Raw genomic sequence first — 11,260 nt, 5'->3', positions numbered from 1 at the left:
ATATGCAGTGGTTAAGTCCTAGTGAAAACCATCATTTGCCAATCATCTAGACTTTGACTTTAGAAATCTTACACGTCATCTCCAATATTTTCATTCTCTGTTAACACAACATAAGAATAGCAGGAGCATAAAGAATCATTCCCTGTAAGAACAATATTTGTTAATCTCAACTTTGCAACTTGAAGTTGCAATTTTAAGTTTTAAAATAATTCAGTTTGCATTTTCTAATCACATTTAGTTAGTGTCTTCTGGACTATTGCTGTTTGATTGTGTAATGTATGACTCTAAGAACTGATGAACAAAGGATTAGTGGCGTCTTTGACCAACCCCTAATTTTTCCCTTAAGTCTTTAGCTATCCCCAGACCTCTTAAGACAGCATGTGTCAATCTTAATGTAAGGTGTTATCACTGTGCTGTTGACGTATACTTGAAGAGTATTACATTCTTATATTCCAGGTTTAAGTAGATTCTCTGCCTGGGAGGCCAAATAAGAGTCTTCATTTTTTTAATTGAAAAGAAGTATTGTCTGGATTAGCAAAAGTGTACTATGTGAGTGTGAATTTCCGTGTGTGTGTGTGTATGTGTGTTTGTGTGTAGACCGTAAATGTGTTTGTCACAGTGATATTTTAAAGTTAGAAAACTGTGACTAGGTGTAAATTGTATTACTTGTTGCACTCTTTGCACATGAATTCAGTTTCTAAAATTGAGTTCTTTTCAAACATCTTGGTAATGAAACTACAGACTGCAAAAATTCAGAAAATTTTCATCCACTTTGAGAAAATATGCCACGCATTAAAAAATATCCATTAGTGTTACTCAAGAACAATACTTAACAAGGAACAAGTGATTAATTATATCCCATGAAAATCCTGTATTTTCAGTGTTAATTTCCCGACTCGGGGCACAGAACATTAAAAAAAAAAAATAAAAGGAGGCAACAATGGTAGAATAAATGGATAGAGGGAAAGCCTCAGCATCGGGGAGATATGGGTTCAAAGGTTTTCTCTGACATATACTTGTTACGTGACCCTGGACAAGTCACATAAGCTCTGAGTGCTCTAGGCAAATGTCAAGGATGATAAGTTGCAGAATAGTTGCCTATTGACATTGGTAGGTAGGGCTTCCTCATTTGGGAGTTCTGTCCTCATCTGTCCCTAAGGAGGCAGAACTCATTAAAAGGATGAACTTGCCTCACTAAACCTGAGCCATTTAAAAATAAAAGAAGTAGTAGTTCATCTAACTTTTGTAAATCCCAGTTTTAATAGCACTAAAGAGGTCTCAGGCTTTCTTCAAATCCACCTCTAATGAGGCATGACTGCCCATCACAGCCTACATGGGCACAAGAAGATAGTGGGTTGGGCAGTATATTTAGATACTGAAGGGATGCAGTCTTGATTATTGGAGCTTGACTCACTTTTAAAGCTCAAATCAGCAAAATCACCCCTCTCTTTTACCTTGATTGACTTGGCAGATGCATAGACTTCTCTTGCTTTTCCTGTGCAAATTCTGCTTTTTCTAAGACTTCTGTCCTGTTCCTGGCAGTTGACTGAGATTTATTGACAGGTAAAGGTTGGAAATGAGGCTTTTTTTAGGCCCCAATCTTTTATTCCTTCATGGTGTCATAGGGGCCCAGAAATGGGCATTCTGTCAAGGAAAAATGGGATTTCTTAAGAAGCTGCTAAACCCTGATGGATTTTATTTATAAACAATCTTCCCTTCTTCCAGAGACAAATCATTACTCCTGCAGCACCCTGAGGCCAGGTCTGTACAGCAAAGGTGAAATGGAAAGCTTGCAATTATCTGGCAGATTCAGGGAAAAAAATTGTTTCTCCACCATTCCTAACCCTACCCCCCCCCAATTCTCCCATCCCACAATTATGGTCTATGACCAATCTGTTCTGTGGCCAAAACTGAAATTGTCTGATTGCATATCTCAGAGTTGCTCAAAATCTCCAGATCTGCGGATCTCTGGTCTGTATGGAGGAGACTTTAGAGTGATACTGTAGTATAATTTCCTTCTAGAAGAAAAAAAAGGCTGATTTATAAATAAATTCTAAGAGGGCTTAATAGCCCTTAAAAAAAACAGCCATTCTTTTGCCCTGAATTATCCGATGTGGTTATCTGCATAGTTCAGAAATCACCAGGTAGCTACCAGTTCTCAGCTCTGTTATGAAACTCTGGCCTCAGTGAAAGTGAGTAGTAGGAGTTGTTGGATGAAATCCAATCATTGAAGAAAGAAAAAAATCTAAGATCTTCTTTTTTGAAACTGTGTTCTTGTGAATTCAATGCAGATTTTGTAAATTTGTTGTGCTTTCAAATTCTAAATTGTATGTAATAAACCAAGGGATGATGGGGCTGTCAGCACTAAACTTGGTGCTTTATCTATATCATAAGAAATAGCATCTTGTGAGATACTACCATGTACCTGTTACAATAACTTACATGCATACATCCTAAACTAGTTCTGCACACTTTGCCTTTTAAAAAAAAATCACTTGCTAACTCAAGTGACTAAAACATACTCCCTGTCGAATATATTCCCTAAATGACAATTAATTAACGAATCAATTCCTAAAGCAAAACTAGTTTCTTTAATGTGGTTTACATGTGAGTATGCTTTAGGCGATCCTGCTTTGCAGTCATCCGCTTTCCATTGGTGATTAAAAATGATCCAAACAACTCACAGGTCTTAGTCCCAAACACTTTGCCATTGTGCGCCATAGTTCACAAAGGGCCATCCTCCCAGTTGACTTTACTTCTTTTTAGGAGTTGACCCAAGCACAGGCTTCCTTTGGTCTGGTCTTCACAGCTGCAATCGACCCAGGAACTGCTCACCAAGCCCAGATTTCTTTCATTATGTGTCTGTGTGTGTAATGTAAAAGAAACTTGAGGTTTAGGATGGGCTAATTTATGCAGATTGCTTACCTAAACACCAGCCAATTGCCAGGACCCCATAAAACTGTGTAATGGCACCATCAGAAGCCAAGGAAACTCTGGTGCTTCCGATCACTTCTGCGAGAAATAAGCAGCCCTGTTGGCTGCGGGACGGTTTGGCCCTGCTTAAATAGCACTGTAGTTATCATTCTATCTGTCCATTTCTGGTGTTTCATATCTGTAAAAGAGACCACCTATCTCGTGTGCAAAATTAGACTCCTCATGATCTAATTGTATATTTGTATGATATTTTAAGATCTCCTAAATGCTGTGCTATGGCTAAAAATGGTGTTTTTTTTTTTTCTTCTTGCACTGGCCCTCGATGAAATGTTAACGTTACCTACTGTAACATAGACAAGACATTTTATCTACTGATTTGGGCTGAATGTATGTAAATAAGTTTTTAAAAAAAAGCCAGATGTGTAAGCAGTGGCCTAAAAATCAGTGCTTTTCAGATAGGGCAGTGTGTTTAAGTTGCTATGGCCACCTAAAAACTATCTTCAGCTAGACTCCATGTACTGGGTGCTGGGGACATGGAGTTCCCCAAGAAGGAAAGCATTTTCTTGTAGTAATAAGCAGCTGAGATGCTGGATTATCTGAACTTTCATTTCTAATGTTTCAAAGTGGAGAACACAACTCTTTATTGTCTGTAAATCTAACATTATTACTTTCTCTTAGAAGAATATTGTATTGTTAGATGTTTGTTGAGCTGGTAACATCCCTGCAACCGCTGCAATATCCTTGTTAGTAATCTGTATGAAACTTTGTATACAAGTTCTGGTAAAATTGTCATTAAAAGTAGCTTCAACCATTCAACTATCTATGGCAGAGTCATATTTCTCTACTATCTACTATGCCCTGATCGAATTTTATTTCTATTATGTAATGAAACATGCAAAGAAGAAACGTTTCATCATGCCCATAATTCTCAGAATTTAAAACTGCAATCAAATAAAACCCAATACTATCCTGGAGGACTCAAGGTGCCCTTGGAAGCTACTTTCTCATTGCATGTGATAACATTAAAAGAATATGAAATTCATATTAATCTCTTCCAGATTTATAGACAAATTTGCAAGGTCCACAATGGAATAGACATTTTCTGGGGGAAAGGGCAAAGGAATATATAGAAAATTAGCCAATTGTGTACACACACACACACACACACACACACACACACACACACATCCTCAATCAACAGTAATGAAAAATATCAAGTCACCAAAAAAGTATTTATTCACTGAGGCTTAGGAGAAGTCCAGTAAATTAAAACAAATTGATTATTTGCATTGTGTATGAACACAGTAAAATCTAACTTATCACTATACATTGCTAAAACAGGCTAGACAGATGATAGTAATTAAACACTACTTTCAGTCTTTTATTTAAATAAAGTTGATTAGATTTAGAACTGGAAAGAAATTTCAAAGTCATCTAATCTGTTTGTTTTCCCGTATAGAACCTGGAACCAGCAGCAAGGTCACCCAAGTTATAAGTGCTAGATCCAAGAATTCAAGTAAAAAAGCAGAGTCCTTTGCTTCCAAATCAAGGACCTTTTCCCCTACTCCAATCCAGCAACATAATTTTGAGATATAAAAGCACAAAACTACCATATCTTGACTTATTGACATATTTTTCTAATAAAAGATAATTCAATATACAGTTAAATTAGAAACATCTAGCCAGCATCTACACTGGTGACTGTTGATAGTAAGTATGCTTTGTGACTTTTTTAAAAAATTGTACTCTGAAGATCAGGAAACTCATTGTTCTTCCTATTATCAGATATTCAGGATTTTCACACATTGACCAAGTCCTTGAGTTCCCTCTGAACACAGACATCATCCTAAGTAAAAATACAACCAGTTTCTCATCATCTTAAAATCAAAACTCAAGAACTACAAAAATGAGATCCTAATAATGAAAATGTTACATGCACATTTAGAATTAGATGGAAACCAGTAAGGGTGTGCATGTTACCTGCAGTCCCTTCTCCTACTCCTGAGGTGGATTGGTTGCTTGAATTCAGAAATCCTGAGTTACAATATGGTTTAAGACCATCAGGTTGCTCTTTTAAGTCTAACAACAACAATATGGTAAGCTCCTAGGATATGGGAGGCCATCGGGCTCTTTAAGGAGGTAGTGAACCAGCCCAGGACAGAAACAGGACAGGGCAAAACTTCAGTGCCAATCAGCAGTGGGAAGGAGACACACACACACACACACACACACACACACACACACACAGAGGGAGGGAGGGACAGAGAGAGAGGAGAGAGAGAGAGAGAGAGAGAGAGAGAGAGAGAGAGAGAGAGAGAGAGAGAGAGAGAGAGAGAGAGAGAGAGATAAGGGCAGAATGTATAGGTTACAGAATCACAGACTTAAAGCTGGAAAGGTCCTTGGAGGCATCTATTCCATTTCCCTAGTTTTTACAAATTAGAAAAATGAGATCCAAAGAGGATTAAGTGATCACCACTGATTGTCCTTTTGTACATTCTGCTTTAGCCCAACTCTCTCTTTTCTCTCTTCTACATCTTGAAAAGTCATAACTTGAAACACCTTTTAACCCTGCCTTGATACCCTCGAGTCCAGTGTGAGTTTTCTGTTTCTCTCATTTATGAGAAAACAAATAAAATGCTTTGCACACCTTAAAACATTATGTCATTGATAGTATTATTATTAAAGCCCCATGTAGGCAAATATGATTATTATTACTAATTCTTATCTTTTGGATTTAGAATTAGAAGGGACCCTTCTTTTTTTAATTTTTTAAACTCTAATATCTTCTATATATTATCCTTCTATATTAATTTTTTTTATTTGTTACAGGGCTAAGCAATGGAGGTTAAGTGACTTGCCCAGGGTCACACAGCTGGGAAGTGTCCGAGGCCAGACTTGAAGCTAGGACCTCCTGTCTCTAGGCCTGGCTCTCAATCCACTGAGCCATCCAGCTGCCCCCAGGGACCCTCCTTAAAAGTACATCTAGCCCAATTCCCCTCATTTTGCAGATGAAAAAACTAAAGCTTAGTGAAGGCAAATAACTTTCCCAAGGGCACATGGGTAGCAAAGCCAGGATTTGGACCCTGATCCCCTATTATGCATATATCTTGCATATAGGGTATAACATATCATCAGCAATATCTTGTTAAAATAGTAGCACCCCTCCCTCCCTTTATCTTGAAGATTTTGAACTTAGGTGAGGGCCAAGATGAGACCAACTAGGTAAATTGGTTTAAGTTGCTTCTGCTTAGCCTCTGGGCATTTCAGAGATATAGGAAATTTAGCCATCACCTCAATAAACAGTAATGAAGAAGCATATTGAAGATTAAAAGCAAAAAAAATTTTAGTAGGATGGATGGCTTATTTTGAAGTAAATCAGTGAGTGAGGATTATAGGGAAAACCACTTACGATTAAGAAATTTTGCAAATTCAATATAAAGATGGGAAAGTTCAGTCCCTTAACTGTCACCCCTTCCTCATGCCCTAGAAAGGGTCAGAGGAGAGGGGAGCCAATAGGTAGGTAGATGTGGTAGACAGGCCCTAAGTGAGAGTGTCTGGTCAGTGGCTTCTTAGGAGATTCAAGGACAGACATAGCTATGTCCAATGGAGAATTGCAAGAAATAATGAAGACAGGTCAGAAGTCTCTGTGGAAAGGAAAGCATGCTCCCCACATACCCATGTTTGTTGCCCTGAACCAAAGCTCCAGTAAGCCAATCCTAGTAATGGCTCTAGAGGAGAACTTAAGGAAAGGAAATCTCATTAATAGAATTCTAGAAAAAATTAAGAAAAATGACTCTTCACTATTTCTCTCATAGCACATAGCCCAGGATCTTGACAACAGGAAATGCTCAATACTCATTTAATGAATGAATTATTCCTCTTAAAGGACCAATACATAGAGAGGAAGAAAACTTTTAATTTTGTTTTCTTTTCTCCTAAAAAGTCAAAAAATATTTTTATTCTCTCCATGATTCTCTTTATTTGGAAGACACCCCCTATTTTTTAAATACAAAATGAATTTAATCTCTTTGTCCAAAATAGAATGAAGATGAAAATCAGTATTCTCTGGCATTGGCAGTGTGATATGGAAAGATTGCTAGTATAGGAACCAAAAGAAATAGACTTTACTCATTACTGAGTCATTTTCTTATAACTATGGACATATCATTTAATCTTTTTTAAGCCTCCATTTCCTCACAGATAAAAGTAATTTTGACTTGCTCTTCCTATTATACAGTGTTTATGAGAGAATCAGTTGAGATACCTCATGTAGATACATTCTCTAAAGAGATTGGGACCATGTTTTTAAATTTTATATATAACTTACTAATTTGCAGGTATTTTTTTCTCTTTATTTTTTTCATTCATTCATTCATTCTTTCTCTTTTAAAGTATTTTTCCATGGTTACATGATTTGTGTTCTTTCCCTCCCCTTTTACCTCCGCCCTCTCAGAGCCTACAAGCTATTCCACTGGATTATATGCATATCATCACTCAAAACGTATTTCCACATTATTCATTTTTGTAATAGAGTAATCTTTTAAAACCAAAACCCCAAATCATATACCCTTATGAACAAATAATAAATCGTATGTATGTTCTTCTTTTGCATTTCTACTCCTACAGTTCTTTCTCTTGATGTGGATAGCATTCTTTCTCATAAGTCTCTCATTACATTGCTATTAGTAGCAAAGTCTATTACATTTGACCATCCCACAATGTTTCAGTTACTGTGTATAATGTTCTCCTGGTTCTGCTCATTTCACTTCGCCTCTGTTGGTCTCATCTTGGCCCTCACCTAAGTTCATTTCATGGAGGTCTTTCCAGTTCAGATAGACATCAAGAGTTCCTTATAGCACAATAGTATTCCATCACCATCATATACCACAATTTATTCAGGCATTCTCCAATAGAGGGACACTTCTTCATTTTCCAGTTTTTTTGCCATCACAAAGAGCATGGGTACGAATATTTTTGTACAAACTTTTTTTTTTATATCTTTGGAGTATAAACCTAGTAGTGGTATTAGTAGATCAAAGGGCTATGCATTCTTTTAAAGTCCTTTGGGCATAATTCCAAATTCCCTTCCAGAATGGTTGAATCAATTCACAACTCCACCAGCAATGCATTAGTGTTGATTGGGACCATTTTTGCCAGACCCAGTCAATCAGTCAACAAGCATCTATGAAGTGCCTACTATGTGCCCAGGTGATAGAATAAGGGAAACTCCCAAGGACCCCATTGACTCTTCTCTTATGCCTATTGTGGAACCACATCTTTTGTTTGTTTGTTTGTTTGTTTAATTTTTATTTTGAATATTTTCCCATAGTTACATGTTTCATGTTCTTTCCCTCACCCCAAACCTCTCTAACCCCACTTAGCCAACTCACAATGGAACCACACCTTAATCCATCTTATGCCCCCTACTTTTACTCCCTTTGAAAGCCTTGGGATATAGCTACAAATTACTTGCTGCAATCACTTCGCCTGAGTTACTAACCACCTGAATTTTCCTTTTAGAAAGAAAATAATATAGATGCTTTCTTTATCTCCTACTTTGGTCTCTAATATCAACAGTACAGAATCTTTTCATAAAACTTCTAAGTCAGGTGCGCTTAATAATTTTATGTGTTTTATGTGTTACTCTATTATAATAATCTATAATATAAAACAGGATTATAAAGAAAACCAATTATATTAAATGTAACATATATATTTTAATTTATGGACCCCATGTTAAGAACTTCAGTTCTAAGGGTTTTAGGAAAATATGCAGAGGTTAAACTGATAAAGAAAGAAGGAATGTTTTCAAGTTTAAAAAATCTTAACAGTTCCTGCTAGGTAAATGATTTTATCCTTAATCTCAAGTCTACCCTAACATTTTCCTGTCCTTCTCTTAAACTTTCTTGTCTGAGAAATTCTTTGTTTTATCTTATTTTGGAATCATATGACACATGTGTAAAATTTTACAAACCTGAAATCCATATATTGACCATTATTATTGTTGTTAATATCATTATTTGAATTTGACAGACTCATTCCTCTCTGACCTGAACAACAACACAAACTTGAGGGTTTTAGCCAAGGTTGGTTTGGTGTAGCAAGGGTGCTAGATATCTCAACTCTACTCAAAGGTGCTTTCCCAGTCTTTAGCTCTGGGTACAGGAGATCCAAGCTTGTGCGAGGAACTTCTAAATTCTCTCCTGGGCTTCAGATCTAAAAGAATCTTTGCTCAGTGAAGTGTGAAAGTGCCTTTCCCCACTTGGCTCCCCAGAGGAGGAAGATTCTTCTCTATTTGATGTCCAAATATGCTTTTGTTCTAAGATAACAAGCATTCTGTCTTCTTCTGATTCCTGGAAATTCCATCTTCCATCTTTGACTTATCTCTTCTATTCCACTTAGTTTGTAGGAAATTCACTGGCCAGTTATTTTCCCTTGCTGGAGAAGTTGCCTTTTTTATCCATGTTCTAGCACTGGAATCTTAATTGTTCCTCTCTGGAGGTCACGTGGAACTGGCTCATGAGGTTTACCTCTCATACTCTTCTTTCTTGCCCCCAGACTCACTACCTTTCTCATTCAAAAATTCTATGGAGGTAATGAGCAGAGCTAGGTGGCTCAGTGGATTGAGAGCCAGGACTAGGGAGCAAAGCTTTGGGGTTCAAATCTAACCTCAAACACTTCCTAGCTGTGTGACTGGGCAACTCACTTAACCCCCATTACCTAACCCTTATTGTATTAATTCTAAGATGGAAGACAAATGTTTTTGTTTTTAAATTAAAAAACAACTCCTAATGAGTATCCTGCAGAGTTCACAGTGTTATACAGTGTTAACTCTAAGATGGAAGGCAAATATTTTTGTTTTTAAATTAAAAAACAACTCCTAATACATATCCCATGAAGTTCCTTCTTTTGGAGTCACCTGGCTCCCTAATTTATTGGTAGAGCTAGAATAGTAAATATGACCAATTAAGGATTCATACTTTTCCCTAGCCCAACTGTATCTTCCTACCTTGTGTTTTCCAGATTATCCAGATTCATTCTTCAAATTAATAGTGTATTCTCTCCAGTTAAATAGTTTTTAAGACCCAGCTCCTCACTCACAAAATAACAATAATTTACATATAGAATAAATAATAATCATTTTTTTCACCTCTACCTCCAAAGGCAATTGGCATGACTGCCAATCAGGGCAGATCAAGGTACTATTATTTATTCTAATGTCTAGTAATTAAATAAATTTACAATTTCTTCTATATAGGTACTCCTTACAATAATGAAGATTGCAATCCATCTCTGCTTACCCAACCTGTGCCAATAATTCACTCAGCCAACCCATAGGCTTATATTCAGTATTGAATATGTGTCAGGTATCTTACTCTGGTGGTATAAAAACATAATTGAAGATTTTCCTTCCTTATAGGTAGTTATATAATGGGAATCAACATATACATATAAAAATAAGCAAATAATTCATATAGAATAATTAATATAATTCAAATGAAGGTAATATGAGTGTATCAAGAATGACTTCTTATGGGAAGTATCTTTTGATTTTTAACTTTGAAGGAAACTGGAGATTCTAAGAAGCTGCAATTCATTCTAGGCATAAAAGATATGCTGTGCACAGACAGAAAATGGAAAGTCATGTGTGAGGAACAGCAAAAAGAGCCATTTCCCTGAACTCGGGAATATAGAAAGGGGAAGTCATATAATGAGCCTGGAAAGGTGAGATGGAACCAAGTCAATGAAGGTCTTCCTATTTTCCCATAACTTTCATTATAGAGAATAAACTGAATCTGTTCCTTTTGCTTTATTTTGACAAGGCAAGGATACCAGTGGTCTATCCATCAGTTATACCTCACTCTCACAGAGTGACCAGTCCATATTTTCTTTTCTGGTTGCTGGCATACAGGATAATATCAGGATCAAGTCTTGGCCTTCCAATTTTCTTCTGACCTACTTTCCAGGGGTATTTTATATATATACATATATATATGTATATACTTTTAATTTAATTATATATAATTTACATATATATATATATATAATTGAGATAATTATTGTTACACTTTTAACACCAAATCATGGATTGGAAAACAAAAGCTAAGTTAGATAAGTTAGTCAATGTGAAAAAAAGCTAAGTCTCTAATATTCATATATTTGTTCTGTGAAATCTTTGTGTCATAACATATGGGGTCATTCTGCAATGCATGAATTCAAGATTTGTGCTGTGAAGTATCTATGAAATCTCTTACCTTTCACAGAATTATAGTTTCAGAGTGGGAAGAGACTTAGGTAGCCATTTAGCCCAAACCACCCTTAAAAA

This window comes from Gracilinanus agilis, chromosome 4 (genome assembly GCF_016433145.1).
Source record: "Gracilinanus agilis isolate LMUSP501 chromosome 4, AgileGrace, whole genome shotgun sequence".
In the NCBI taxonomy this organism is placed as follows: Eukaryota; Metazoa; Chordata; class Mammalia; order Didelphimorphia; family Didelphidae; genus Gracilinanus; species Gracilinanus agilis.
This window is presented reverse-complemented; position numbering follows the sequence as displayed.